At 32.0% G+C, this 16,211-nt stretch overlaps 1 pseudogene; it reads left to right on the plus strand.

The window, feature by feature from the left end:
• The first annotated feature begins 7,146 nt into the window (after window positions 1–7,146).
• Window positions 7,147–15,044, plus strand: LOC148170594 (uncharacterized; annotated as a pseudogene).
• Window positions 15,045–16,211: the final 1,167 nt, after the last annotated feature.

The following is a 16,211-nucleotide window of genomic DNA, read 5'->3' on the forward strand; positions in this document are numbered from 1 at the left end:
CAGATTGCCACGATCATCTTTTACTCCTTTCTGTTCATTGTCATCCTTTTTGCCTCTGTCCAAATGTTAATCATAATTTTATTTGCTACAATGCTACAGGTTTTCTAGCCTCTGCCTCTTTTTTTCATACTTGTCGTCTGGGCTGTCCATATTTTGTTAACCAGTTCTTTACATTTTTTTGGTGTTCTCAACAATCTAATTTTCCGTTTTTAATGTATTTTTCTACTGCTTCCATGTATATTTCTCCAATAATTTGGACATTTCTCCAAACATTTAATTAAGTTAAGTACACCTCGGATTCTTATTAACTAGATATTTCTTTCACTTGAATCTTGCTCTTTTCTCTCTTCATCAATATTAATATTTTTCGTCCTCTCCGTATGTTTAGTGACTTCCTTTTCATTTATACAGTCCCCGGATTGAGTTCACAAGAGAAAAAAAAAGTTTATTTTCCATTTTACAAAAAAATTACAAAGGAATAACATTTTTTGCTTAATTCAAAACAGATAAATCTGCAATTAAAATTTCAAAATTATTAGTTTGTACTTTGAAATTCAATTTTTTCATATTTTTATTTACTGAATTGTTTAATTGTAGGTAAATATAAGCAGGCTGTGGAATCAAAATATCAAATAGTGCGTTAAAGATTAAGGGAAAATGTCAATAAATAAGGTGTATAAAAGTATATAAATATTAAAAATCGGATAATAAATGAAGTTGCATCCATAACCATAATTGAGAAAATTGAAAACAGTTTTAAAGAATTACGAGTTAGAATTGAATTATGTGCTGAAAGAGGTTGTGGGTTAATCGAATAGTTGAAATTTGTTTAAATTAAGGAATAAATTTTATTCCTTTTGACATTTTTTGCAAAATTAAAAATAAAAAAGTTATTTGTTATTTTTTGTTTATATTGATTTTAAGAACACAGCCTGATAATATTAAAGTTTTGATTAAAGATTTATTTGTTTTGAATTAAGCAAAAAATATTATTCCTTTGGCATTTTTTTGTAAAATGAAAAATATAGTTTTTTTCCTCTTGTGAACTCAATCCGGGGACATACTGTAGATCTTCTGCTAATCACATAATAATACACTTTCTTTGCACTTTATAGTCTGTGGTTGATTTTTATATCTTTCTTCTCAATTCCTCCGCAATCGACAACTTAGTGCAGAAACATTCCAGATTTGTACTTCACTAATTAGCCCTTAGATTGTACCATTTCTGTTCTTTGCTTATAATAAAATCTCTTTCGACAATTCTCGCACTTTGTTCAAATGCGTTTTGAGCCAAAAGTCCATTTTAAGCTGACTTTCTGTCGACTGCGCACACATGCGATGTCGGTGGTTTTATGGTGCAGAAAGAACTTGTTGTGTTCTAGTACAATGGTTTACTCATTTTACTGTGAACTATCACAGATTACAATTTTCGACAATCTGTTTGTCAAGTTTTAAAATTATCCAATCAAAGACTCTCCATCCTGGCGAAAAAGAGGTATCGATTGTATCCAGTGAATGCGTGCAACAGACAAAGAATGGAATTTTTGTAAGTTCTGAAGTTTGCTTAATTGAAGCGTCAGCGTTTCTATCTTTTAGATCGTTGTAAACGTTTCTGACGGTTTCTGATAAAAAAATTTTCACCTTCCCCAAATTTTTCCTCTTTTTCCTTGAATTTTCACCTTCAATGTTTTAAAGAAAAACAAAATTAATCATATCAATCGATATTAATTTCAATTCGATATTAACATGGGTGTCATAGGAACTGGGATATTAAAATATTCTGAATATGTATTATGCTCAATGTGAACTAACAAATTTTGAACCGGTTTGCGCCATAATTTAAATATCATAATATACAAAACTATTTATTTTTCCTTTCGAAACCTTCATTAATTGTAGACAGTTTGTAAAACCATTTTATAGTGTATTTCTTATTAACATACATACATTAACATACTTATTAACAACTTACAACATAAAACCATTTTTGTTCTCCATTGTCGGTTTGCCGTACACTAGAAATACAATAGAAATACACATACTGAACAAATTTGTTTACTCTTAGAAAAAAATTTCCGATATTCTTTATTAACTTTTTTAAAAAGGTCTTCAAAGACAATGTATTGTCTACTCAGGTCAGCAAAAAGACTGACTTTTGGTTTTAGTTCAAGAATTTCAGGACTAATCCACGCTTGCTTTGAAAATAAATTACGTTTCCCAGCACGTTTATGAGGAAATGATGTTTCAAAATATTTGCTCAATAAACCCATAAACTTATTAAATGACGTTTCTGCATTTGTATCGTTAAAAACTGTTGTCCACTCTTCTTTTTTAAGAAAATAAGTGCAATAAATGTTTTTAAATTATTCCCATTATCCTAGACTTTATGGAAATGGTGCAAAGATTTGCTAAGAAATAAGTGTTACTTAGGTACTTACCATCAATTTGATTGCTATTCAATTTGCGCCATTGGAATAGCAATCAAACTGGTAGTAAGTATGGTAAGTTGATTGCAACACCACAAGTTCAAATGAAATGTTACAGTATCGCCTCAGTTCCTACAAAATCATGATACTACTTTGGGTGATTTTGTTCTCGTGTCTAAAACTAAGTTTACATTGCCGCAACTACGATGTTTCCACAATGAAGTACGAGATTAAATTCTCATTTGATGAACAGTTGACAACTCCAAATTCTTTCATTCAAGTTCCACTTTCAGGAATTGTTGATGTAGACTTGCAAAATAATACAAAGCTGTGTAATCGGATGTTCAATGTTTCTGGAACGTTGTTGGACCTTCATATAACTGGTAACAATCTTGTTGAAATTGAATCAAGATTTCTGGAAAATGTTACCTTTACAAGTTTACAACTAAGTAAGGGAAAAATAAAAACAATCAAGATGAACACGTTCACTGAGATTTATGTTTCATTTTTGTTTCTTGGAGGGAACCAGATTGAAAGTATTGAAGACAACGCTTTTACAAAAATAGAAAATTTGGCAATATTGAAGCTAAATAACAACCTGTTGACAAAATTTAACTCTGCTGGTTTCACACAGCTACCAAGTTTAGGTTCTTTAGAGCTTCACCAGAATAAAATTACTCGTCTCGAAGGAGAGTCATTTAAATTTACCAACTGTGCCGCCATGATTATGCTTGATTTTAGTTACAATGAAATTGAGTATTTAGATAAAGACTTGTTTGGTGGATTAGAAGGGAAGTTAATAGGAATACGTTTTGATAACAACCGTATAAAGAAATTTCCTGTAGGAATTTTCGAAGGGTTTAATTTCACAACGGTGAATTTCAGATCGAATCCAATTCGAGCACTCCCAGACGAGTTTTTGAAGAAAACAGCTAATATCCAAACATTTGTCTTAAATCTTAGTAACTTCCATTATTGGATGATTGAAAAGATGAGTCAATGGTCGATGAAAAATAATGTTACATTGATATCCTGTTCTAAGCGTCATAGACTGGACAATATTCTTTTTATTCTTCTAACAGTAGTATGTATGGATGTAATTTTAGAATAATTTTATATTGATTAACCAGATATGATTATGATTTATGAAGTTTGCACCGGAGCAGAATTTACAAAGAAACCTGTCAATTTTCTTAATCACTAGTTGTGAAATAAAGAACGATTCTGACGTAAAAATTATTTCATTACACCAAAAAATTGGGTAACAAAAGTAGTTAAGTTTTATTGCGTAAAGACTGAAACTTCATAATACAGGGTGTCCCAGAACTCATGCCTAGCCGAAAACCGGGGATATCGGGAAAAGGTGTGAATGTGTAAATTGCTGAAAAAAAAGTTCCAGTTCCAACAGAAACTGAGAAAAGACATGACAAAGTTGACCAATCACAAGGCCGCGTGGAGATGGTCTGGAGGATACACGGGCGTGTTGCTAAGAAACCAGTTTAAATTTTCTCCTTTGAATTTTGTATGAACAATCTGGTCCACTATAAATTTCACTGACGTTAGAATGACAGGCTTCAATAAATCTAACTCATTTTGAACTTAGTGTGCAGAAACGGCTCAGCGTACTTTAGAAATTGACTAAAGGGTTGAAGACTACTGGTTGACGAGCGTTGAATGACAAGAGACACACATGGAGGACAACTGACACAGTGAAAATCCAAGTGGAGTGTGAAACGGCGTTTCTTTTGGTTTCCCTTGCTTGCTGGTTTCCTAGTTGGTGTTTGGTGGTAACGAATATCCTAAAACTGTTCAGGAGTACTCGGCGGCAGAATGCCTCAAAATGCGTCTTATTTTTGAAGAGTGCTATCGAAATTAGTATTAGCAGCAAGAACGTACCGAGGACGTTTTCCAGGTCGTGATTATTATCCGGACAACAAAACGATTCTTAGTGTTGTTTCTCGGGCTGGACACACTGATCAGTTATTAACAGATCGGCGCGAAGTTGGTGGAGCACCAAGACAGGCCAGAACTGTTGAAAATGAAGAAGCCGTTTTGGAAGCGGTTAATGAACACTCCACGCAAAGTATCTGAACTGTGGCACGCCAGTTAGAAATCGGAAAATCTTCTGTACAAAAAATTCTCGCGACAGATCACCGGCACCCGTACCATGTCAAAGTTTGGTTAGAAGAGCTCATCTGTGGGTCCAAAATAATGGTGGTTTGTTCAAGCATTTGATTTAACCATTACATCATGTGCCTTGTTCTGTTTCTTGTTGTAATAAAAGGGTTCTTTTTAGAACCGTCATTGTGTGGTTTTTATCTGTCAAATTGACATTAGATGTCAGTTATAAAAATGTAGTGGACCAAATCAATTTTCCTTTTTAGGATTTAATTATGAAACCTAGCAACGTTAATATTATTTGTGCTTGAGCGTCTGGGATTGGTCAGTTTCGTTAAGCAATTTCTCAATTTTAATGCACATCAGGACAAAACAAATTGCATTTTTGGCGTCCTGATTGCTGTTGGCATCCGCCCTTTTTCGGCTAGGCGTGAGTTCTGGGACACCTGTATAATATCCTAATAATTTGTTATTCTACACACTTTTTCGATTCAAATTTCTTTCTTTCACCTAAACTTGACAGGACCTTTTTTTGTGTTTAAAAATTACAATACGATTACAGCGATTCTACAAACATTTGTAGATATGAAATGAAACTAAAATGAGCTACAGCGATTCTACAAACATTTGTAGATTGCGTGATTTTATAATTCAATGTGTTTACTGTTCTGCTAAAGGAGGTGTTACGATTGATTTAGAAAGTAAGCTGCACTTATTTTCTAAATCAATCGTAACACCTCCTTTAGCTGAACAGTTGACACATTAACTGCGTCTAACCAGTCTAAATTGGAATCGTGTAAGTCTAAAATACAGAGTGTCCCAGAACTTATGTCTAGCTGAAAACCGGGCATATCGGGAAAAGCTGTGAATGTGTAAATTGCTGAAAAAAAAGTTCCAATTCCAACAGCAACTGAGAAAAGACATGACAAAGTTAAACTAAAGCAATTTTGAGGTATAACCGGAAATAAACAACAAAACGATAAAACTAAAACATGGACACTAAAACTGAGGTGACTGGTGTCCAGGCAGCCGCCTCTGGAGCGGGTAAAAGAGGAATGTGGTGGTCACTTGGCTCTAGACCTCTAAAAGCAGTGTTACTTTGAGAAACTTCTACTCCCCGCCAACAGAGCATAACAAACCTAAACTCAAAATAACGCACTAACTGCTACGCTTTTGCTAAAAATCCCTAAAAGAAAATGTGTACCGTTACAACATATAAATGTATGTATTACATACATACATATGAATATTTTGTTACATAATTTAAATAAAAATCAATAATTTGAAATAATTCTGAATTTTGTCAATAAAGGGCAACTAGATGATACCTTAACCAATTATGGACATTATTTTTTTTTACAGTTTGTAGGAAAAATTCGTTTTATTAAAGAAGTTGATGGACAAAAGGCTGTTACTGTGCTTTTCCTTTATTTTGATGGTGAAGGATTTATTAGATTATCAATGAATTTGGAAGTTATAAAATTCCACTCAACGGCTAATTTGAAAGATTTGAATAACAGTAATAATAAAGGAACAATAGATGTTTCTAAACCCTTTATTGTTAGAGAATCTGATCTTCTATCTTTTATGTTAAAAAAAGAAAAATAAACGCGGATGAAAATCTCTGATTTTGTCGTCCATCATTGTTTCAACTGCAGCATTTCCTAATTCTTTTAAAATTCTGTTTTCCATATACAGTTGATTAGATGCTTTAACTTTATTGCCAACAGATAAATTATTAAACTCAATGCTTTTTTTTATTATTTTAATTTATAATCTTATTAAAATTTTTATCAAATTCTTCTTCAGCCTGCGAAGCCGTAGTCCCTTTTAGGGACTCTTTTGTACTGCCAGCTTTCAGGGACGCTTTGTAATCTGATTGGGATGTGTTTGATTTGTGTTTAGATTTAATTTGTTTCTGTTTTTTGTTATATTGTTCTATATTGTTTGATTTTTTGTTATGTTTAATTAATATTTCACGAGTGAGAAATTTTATTTGATTCCTAATTGTATTTTCACCAATTTTATTCTGTTTAGCAAACTCTTTTAAAATAATATTTTTAGTAGGGTCTCCTTTTTGTGCTAAAAAATTTAATGCTAATTGTCTTGATCGCATATTATTTAAATTCTTCACTGACGGAATACTAGACTCTGTTAATGTGTAATCTTTTTTAATTATTATGTTTATCTTTTGTTTAGCTGACTGTTCCCTTTTGGTATTATGAGTCATTTATTATGAAATAATATCTTCCTAATAAATGGAGAATAAAGACTGCCAGATAAACAAACATCATCGAATGTTACCGATAAGTCAAAGACTTTGGGTGAGTCGTTATTAAGAAAATGTTCCATTTGTAAAACAATAAAATCTCATTCAAATTTTGTTAAAAATAAAAATTAGAAATATGGAATTGGATACATGTGTTATGACTGTAAAAAAAGACAAAATGATAAATTTTCTTGCAATATATGTTTTATGGATGTACCGACACGATATAAAAAAAGACATTTCAAAAATATATGGCATGAAAAATTTGAAAAATATAAATGTAAGTGAGTTGAAAGGTACCCATAAATATTCTGAATATTTTTTCTCTACTAAATGGAGATTCAGAAAGATCAACTTCTTAAAATGAGTCTTGAGGAAATTGTAAAACTTACTAAAGAGGATTTAATTGAACAAATCAATAAAGATATCCCGTCCTCGAGTTCACCTTTGGCCAGCGGAGCAGTAGTCCCTTTTAGGGACGCTCACGAAGCGTCTTTGATGAATAAATATTTTTTAACACCAACATCAGATAATGAAATTGTACTAAATAAACTAAATTTGAAAACATTAAAAACCATTGCAAGAAGGCAAGGTTTAAAGAACTACTCAAAATATAACTCAAAAACTAAATCACATCTTATAAAATTAATTTTAAAAGAAGAACTCAATGCTGGAGATTGGCATAATAAATTAAGCAGGATTAGTATTAAAAAATTAAAATCAATTGCTAGCAAATTAAACTTAAACAAAAAGAGAAATAGTAAAAAAATAGATCTATTGAAGAATTAAATTTCAGCTCGAGCTGTACATTATGCAATTAAAAGGATAATCCAGTCAAGATTAGTAACAACTGCAGAGCTGCTAATGTGTATGAAAATTGTGAGCACATTAGTAAAATCGGAAAAATTAAGCCAATACAGTCGTATCCAATACCCAATACAATCTATTGAATCAAATTTCAGATAATGTAAACAATGATAATTTAAACATTCTTCTCAACCTCAACGAAATCAAATCACCTAGTTTAAAAGAATTATTGAAAGAAGAAACGAAGACGAATCTGGATCAAACGTTAAAAGAACTAAGAAAAATTGCTAAAGAAAGAAATATTAAAGGTTACTCAAAAATGAAAAAGGCAGAATTATTCCAAAAAATTGGTGAGCAATCTTTTGCATTCAAAGATAGCTATTTTATAGAGTTTTCAAAAAAACCTAAAATTAAAATAATAGAAACAAAAGCTGAATACAGCAAAAAATGGAAGAAACATAAAGTTTACTATAAAGTTATATTATTGAAAGAGGAAGAATCATCCGAGTCAGATCTTTTATATATAAATTATGAAAAAAATTACTGCCATTAGAGAGGGTTTAAATGAAATGATTGAAATAGTAAAAGATAAAACAAATTTCAAAGAAGGAGATTTAATAAATATAGTAGTTAATCTCAATGATCTTTGGTCCCCTATTTCCACAGGGTTATCAAGAACTTCTGAAATTGATAATTTATTAAACAAAATTCAAAGTATCTTAACTTCAAATCAAGATTTAGATATATACGGTTGTACATTTCATGTAGAAGTTGTTAATATTCCTAGAGGTGCTACTAACGCTAAAAGATTATTAAATATAACAGAAGACTCTCGAACAAAGAAAAGTATAACACGAATTAAAAATAAAGATAGATTTTGTTGTCCAAGAGCTGTTATTGTTGGATTAACTTATCATACAAACATTATACTAGGCAAAGAATATAATGATAATGAATTAAAATATATAAAAATGGGGAGAAATTTACAATCAACTTTAGCTCAAGAGCTATGTAATCAGCTTGGAGACTATAATAAAAATTATTTTACCTTAGATGATATTGCAAATATAGAAAAAGTATTCAATATTTAAATGGAAGTCGTAGCAGCGGAATGGCTTAATTCCATAATATAATCGGGGGCTGAAAAAGATATAAAAATACATTATATAAAAATGGAAATCATTTTGATACAATTGGTAGTATGACAGCTTTCTATGGTCAATCTTATTATTGTAAAAAATGTGATAAACCATATCAAAACAAAGATAAACCAAAATACAAATAAAAGGATAAAATATGCATAATGTGTTTCAAATCTAATCACAAAGAAGACGCTGAATCTTTGATTCATCGTGAGGCTTTGCTGAATTCGGGCTCTATGATTCGGGCGAAGCCCTCATGACCAAAGAGAATTCTGCTAAAAGAATATATTGCGAAAAATGCAATAGATACTGTTTTAATCAAGAATGTTTAGAAAATCATTCTGATGTTTGTGAAAGATTTCATAAATGCTTAAAGTGTAATAAAATACTCAAAAGCGGTGATAAAATGGTTGACGAAGGTAAAAAAATGATTGAAGAAGGAAATAGATTAATTTGTACAAAACCGAAAATGATCCAAAAATGTAATAAAATTATTGAAAGAGGTAATAAAATAAAAAAAAAAGGTAACCAAATGATAGAAGAGGGTAGTAAAGAACACAAATGTGGCTGGGAAAAATGTAGAAATTGTTATATAGAGGTTGAAATACGTAAACATAAATGTTATATGCAATGGAAGCGGCAAAAGAGTGGAATCTGTCAAACAAAAATAATAGACGGTGGTGAAGAATACAAAGTAAAAGGTTGTAAAAATTGTGATAGAAAAGGTTGTACAGTAAAACTTTTCCTGATAAAACAAACAAAAGAGTAAAATATCACATTAATCAATGTAAAGAATGTGAAAATTGTGTTAAAATACCAAGAAAGGACGAAAACGGTTATCAATGTCTTAATCGCGGATGTTTATTTAAGGGGATATCTAACAAACTGTAACGGTAAATTCTGCTTCAAAATTCTGCGTAAAGGAAAAATTATATGAAACATTTTAAACATCCAAACGTCAAATGTAGCATCTCCCTTCAACCCTCATTATTTGTAGACGGCACTCTTTTAGTGAGTTACCCACGGTCAGTCTGCTTACTACGGTAATAAAACCATAAATAAAAACAACTTCTTAAAACCCCAGCTCGAGTAGTTTAGATGAGTATTACCATCATCTTGTGGTCAAGACAATAGCTAATAGTTTTGACTGCACTGATGGCCAAATTATTATTGCCCATGGCCAGTATATAAATCTTAAATACTTTGATAGTAGAGTCCGATACTTAACAAATACACCCATAAAACTTAATATTTACAATATCTCATTATTATTTAATATTTATCTTCATAAATAAATTAAATTTTTCCTGAAAAGGTGGGATTTGTGTAATTCCAAAAATTGAAGAATTAATAGATGCACTGAGATCTTCGAATTTTGTCCAAGATTTTTGTGAATGTAACAAAAAATTGTGAACATAATTATAAATAATTAAATTATAAATCGTCGTCTAAGCGGCAACTTCCGCAATCTCAATTTTTACAAAGTCAAGCGGGAGCGCAAACAAACTGTTTTTTTGGCAGTGTAAACAATTTTGCTCAATGATTACTTGGTGTCAAATCTTAGCTTAAGATTAAATTTATTCAAAAATATGAAAAATAATTTCCACCAGTAAGATTCCCGTGAAAAATTCATCTAAGAAAAAGTAGAAACAAAATATTTTCACAACTGAGATAGCGGATGTTGCCGCTTAGACGACGAAATAACAATTATATTCTGTTATTTTAGTGATTAATCTATCTTTTAAAACCTTTAAATTACGAGAAATTTTTCAGTCTTTTTACCACCCCAAAGTCATAATTTTGACAACAAGACGTTATACTGTCAAGTCGGGGGTGACAAGGACGGGTAGGTTCGATCGGGGGGATGATAAATACAGAGAGACTATATGGGGCCACCCAGTAAAGTATATTGAAACAGACTTACGTTCTGACGACAAACATTGGATCGAGGGGCAGACACCTGACGGAACAACCACACCAGACACTATCGGCACAACACACCACCAGTTCTTCTTTTTCGTCAGTGGTGCTGCTCCCTCTTAAATACCGTCAAGGGTTTAGGTCATTTCCTCGTGCAAAGTTCAATATTGAGAAATGACATCATCATCGACACATTGCGATGTACCAAAGTTACTGCTGACTCTTACCATTTTGCTGACGTTTAGCGAAATGGTCGAGCTAATTACGCAACGAGGAACTGACTCAAACCCTTGAAATATTATAAATAAACACTAAATCTAGGACATTGATGTGACAATACTACTATCTGGTTGTTTTCAAAATACGTATGTGTGAATTTTGAATAGTCTACGCATGTGAAATGCTAAAAATTATTTCGCTTTCAGCCAAGTTTTCGTATTTAATTAATCAAAAAGTCATTAAATATTCACTTTACAAAAATTGTATACAGCACTTAACATAGTGCACGTTGAACAGATTCATATGCAAAAAACAGAAACCAATTTACTCAAGTAGTTTTCGACTAATCGTGTTTGGAAAAATACATTGAATTTGCCCCATATTTGAATTTGTTCGAGATCTCCTTAAAAAATAAAGATAAAGGCAAATATTTATCACCTAATCTATTCTAAAACAATTTAAAATTCTAATTCATCAGATATAAAGTTCAAAATTTTGAAATTATTATCCTCAAAGCTACGTTGTTTGAATGAAAGAGAAAAATCTTGTTTCAGGGAAATTTAAGATTTTGTGTGTTTATGGAAAAGCTTCAGTTGTAAACTATCCCTTCGGCTACAAAATTGATTTATGGTACCTTACCCGCACTTCTACCTATCAGACAGACTTCTCTGGTACAGAGAAAAGAGATGTTACTGCTAGACAAGGATAACATGCTTCGAATATGAAATTTTCCAAACACGATTTCTCAAAAACTATCAATTTAAAAAAAAATCGGTTTGGTCGACATTATGTAAAATTAGTCTACGCATGTGGAGTGCTAAAAATTATTTCGCCTTTAGCCAAGTTTTCATATTTAATTAATCAAATATTCATTAAAGAATCATTTTACAAAAATTATATGTAGCATTCAACATAGTGCACGTTGAACAGATTCATATGCAAAAAACAGAAAGCAATTTACTCAAATAGTTTTCGAGTAATCGTGTTTGGAAAAATACATTAAATTTGCCCTATACTGAAATTTGTTCGATGTCCCCTTAATACAACTAAATGTTCTTACACACAAAAATATTTATTCTTTGATTATGAGCGATGCAAGAAACGGGCAAACACGAACCTAATTTAGTTATAGCTGACGATTTTCACGGTAATGTTGACTCTTTTAAGACTAACAAAGATTTCTGTAAATGGTTAGTTTCTAGAGATCATAAAGGATTCACAGCTTTTGCACATTATGGAAAAGGTTATGATTCTTACTTTATTCTAAAATATTGTGTTGAAAACGGTATTAAACCTTTCTGCATATACAGGTGTCCCAGAACTCACGCTTAGCCGAAAAAGGGCGGATGCCGACACCAATCAGTACCAATTTGTACCAATAAAAAAATATGTAAAAATCAATAACCTAATATGCAAAAAAAAGTAAGGAAATCGTATCATGTAATTAATATTTTCAAATTGTATTTTTTTTCATCTGACACCTACACACTTTATGTTAACCATTTGCCTATTAGTCAGAGTGTTTCTTGAGTGCATATTAATCATATTTTATGTATTATTTCTTAAGTTGATGGCAGTGTTTAGGTAACCCATGCCATTCAAACTTAAAACGGCGTCTGGGGTTGGTAGACTAATTTTTTTCGGGGCTGGTTGAATAGTTAGTCAACCAACCCCAATATAATTTGAAGTTTAAACCATCTCGTAAATTAACCTTTTATTTGTGTTTTAATATTTATTTTGTTACAGTACAATGAGGAATTATAAAAGAAAGACTGAACGAGCTGATACACCAAAAGATGTCGTAGAAAGAGTTTGTCATCTAATAATTTTTGACAAAAAAATATTAATGCAACTTCAAAACAATATGACATTCCCTATAAGACATCACATCGTTATGTGTCGAAACTAAAAGAGAAATTGGAACGTAATTCGAACTTGACGAGAGCAGAATTAACCTTGGACTCAGTGGGATATATTAAAAATAGGCAAGTTTTCACTACTGTAGAAGAAGAAGCTTTAGCAAGTTATTTAAAGAAAGCCGCTGATATTTATTATGGATTGACACCATATGAGACTCGAAAATTAGCATGTCAGTTCGCCATAAAAAATAACAAAGCTATGCCTAATTCTTGGAGAACAAAATTGTTAGCTGGCGAAGATTGGTTAGGCTCGTTTTTCAAACGTCATCCTTCTTTATCCATAAGGACACCTCAAGCAACAAGAAAAATGAGAAATATGAAAAACAAAAGAGAAACTTTTAAGAAGAGGAAAACAGATACAAAGAACAGAATAGAAAAAGGAAAGGGCAAAGGAAAAGGAAAGGCCAAAGGAAAAGGAAAGAGTAAAGGAAAAGGAACCGATAAAGATGAGATTGCTGATGACACCGAAGACACCGTAGATTCAAATGACGGGAGTACGATTTGTTTAGAGTGCACTGAATCCTTCGTTGATAGTGTTCCAGGCGAACAATGGATTCAGTGCATAACTTGTAAGTTCTGGGCTCATTCCAAATGTGTAAGAGGTGGTAATCTAATGTTTTTTGAATGCAAACATTGCACTTCTGATATTGAAGACTGATAACTTGTCTGTTTTTTTAAAATACAAAGATTAATATGAGATTGATTATAAGTTTAGTTTAAACAAAATGATTTATACTTGTGATGATGAAACAAATATATAGATAATTAAGTTTAAATACTAAAAAAATATATATTTAGTAATTACAATAATTTCAACAGAGCAATAAAAATGTGCATTTAATTTCTAGCGTAAGAAAAGTTGATTTAAAACTGTTTAATTAATAAAACCAATAAATGTTTAAAAAAAAACTAAGAGTTGATAGTTTTCTTAAAGACTTATTGTAAGGTAACTGTCTGTACCTGATCAACATTGTTTTTGAATAAAGAGTTTTGTTAAATTATAAAAAAAGTTTGATTACTTGACTTTTCTCATAATTTGTTACATAATGATACAAAAACAATACATAAGTCTACTTACCCCGGGCATATAGTCAATCTACCCCGCACCCGGGGTAAATTGACTAAGAGTTGTTATTCTGTAAAATGCGTTAAATTATTATTAAATAATGGACTAGTTTTTATATTTTTTTTTATAAGTTTAATAGTTCTTCTATCCACTGATGCAGTTTTATTGTCTGTATGTATAAAAACACAGAAAATGTGTATGATTTTGTAAAAAATTAGTCAACCATCCCCGGTCTCCCCTAATCGATAACAAGGGGCGCAACTACGATTTCAAAGTTAACGAAAATGAAAAAGTCGCAGTAATTCCGTATGAAAATTTTAAAACGAGTGAAGCGGTGTGTTTTGAATTAGATGAGCCACTAAGAGTGGCAATTTTACAACGCAATGTTTTAGAGTGATTTTAATTAACTGACTTGAACTATTGTATTTTAATTTTTAAAGTGTATTTTTTTGATAAATAAAGCGTTATCTGTCAGCAATATTTAATTTAAAATCTCAGATTGTAGAAATAGCCTCACTAGCTTTTCACATCGCAGGAATAGTTTCTCATATCGTAGAAATAGCCTCTCAGATCTTGGAATTAGCTTCTCAGATCGTGAAATTAGCCTCTTAGATTGTAGAAATAGTCTCTCGGATTGTAGAAATAGCCTTAGATTGAAGAAAGCCTCTCTATCCTCTCAGATCGTAGAAATAGCCTCCCTAGCCGTTCAGATTGTAGTATCAGATCTTTGATCAGATATTCACCGGCAATAGGGAGCATTACATGGAAATTAAGGATTTTGAAGACTAGACTGACTCGTACTTAATATAATACTTGTAATAACTTAAAACGTAACCGAAAATTATTACTCAAAAGATTCAAAATAACAAGACGGCGAAAACGCGTTTTCTTATTAGAAAATCAATAGTATTTATAAAAATAACACTACTCCTAATTGCGAACCACTAAGGAATATTTGAGTGACAACCCAGGCCTCAGAGCCGAAATTTATGGCCCCCCAACCGCACCGTTGTAAAAACCCTTAAAAGTCAAGTCATCTGAGCAGGTCAGCGCTACATTATCTGGAGGCTGCTATACTCGAATGGGACCGAACATAAACGTTGCGAAGAGATAAGAGAAGATAGGAAAGTTGAAACGGGATTACCGAACCCAACGTGAAATTCGGGTGGAAAGTTATAGCACTTCCACTAGCTGAAATTCTGAGGCGGTAACACGTGGTTGATCCGCTGCCTCAAGGCGGCCACAATAAGAACAATTCCTAACACGGATACAAAACTATTTAGATTAACGGAATGAACGGTAGTAAAAAAACTTTTATAAACGGTACGTTAAATCTATTATTCTAGATTGTGATGTTTTTAACTCAACTCTGGCTACGATGTTAACGCCGTGATGTTATAAACCCAAGCATCTGAAGAAGTCCCTAAAGTATTTAATTATTGATTATGCCATTCTTCACCGGCAAATTTTTGAAACGCTACAAACTATGGATGAAGTTTGGCATTTTGAACAAAAATCGAGTTATTTGTTTAAAGGATATGTAAAAGCATTTATGAAAATAAGTTAGAGCCCGCGCTTCTTGACCTCATTGTTCTGTGCTGCGTGCTGTGCCAAAGTGTGGCTAAAGTACTTATAAAAACACAGATAAACACCAAGTTTTAGATAAAATTAATCTGAAAAACTCCATGATAGAATTTCGTCAATTTCAACGCAGTCGAAGAGAGAAGACGTTGATAAGAAGCAATATGCTAACCTTTGTAAATGTACGTTACCAGCGTGGGCGGGATCCACCCATACACGATGTAACAATAAAAATTAGACAAGGTCAATTCCCAGATTTGGGGGTGACAACTTTCAGCACTGAAGGTTTTGAATCCTTTGTGGAAGCTACAACAACCGTGGGAGTCATATAACCGAAGTAAGAATGATGTTCAAAGACAAGGAGGACATTGTGTTAAGATTCGGAAATGTCACCCAGCAGTCAGAATTTGCAACCGCCCTGAAAACCTTTTTAAGACTGAGGTAAGAAAAAACACTATCCATTTTATTCTTATTGTTACAATGTTTGTAGCAATCGCTCCAGCGCGGACCCTGGAACCCCCCCTATCAACTTTAGAATAGTTTAATAGGCGTGGTAATAAGTTAAAACTATTTTAAAATATTAACAAATTCCATTGCTCAACCGTATTTAATTTTTGTACTGAAGTGGCCCAACAAAAAACAAACCAAAAAGGTGAATTTTAACTTTTAACAAAGGTAGGTACCTTGAAAAACGGATAGATTGATAAAAAAACGATGTGTGTTGAAAGAGTCTAACAGGAAAAA

Source organism: Gnatocerus cornutus, chromosome 7, assembly GCF_029298725.1.
Source record: "Gnatocerus cornutus isolate USDA-ARS CGAHR chromosome 7, icGnaCorn1.1, whole genome shotgun sequence".
Lineage (NCBI taxonomy): Eukaryota > Metazoa > Arthropoda > Insecta > Coleoptera > Tenebrionidae > Gnatocerus > Gnatocerus cornutus.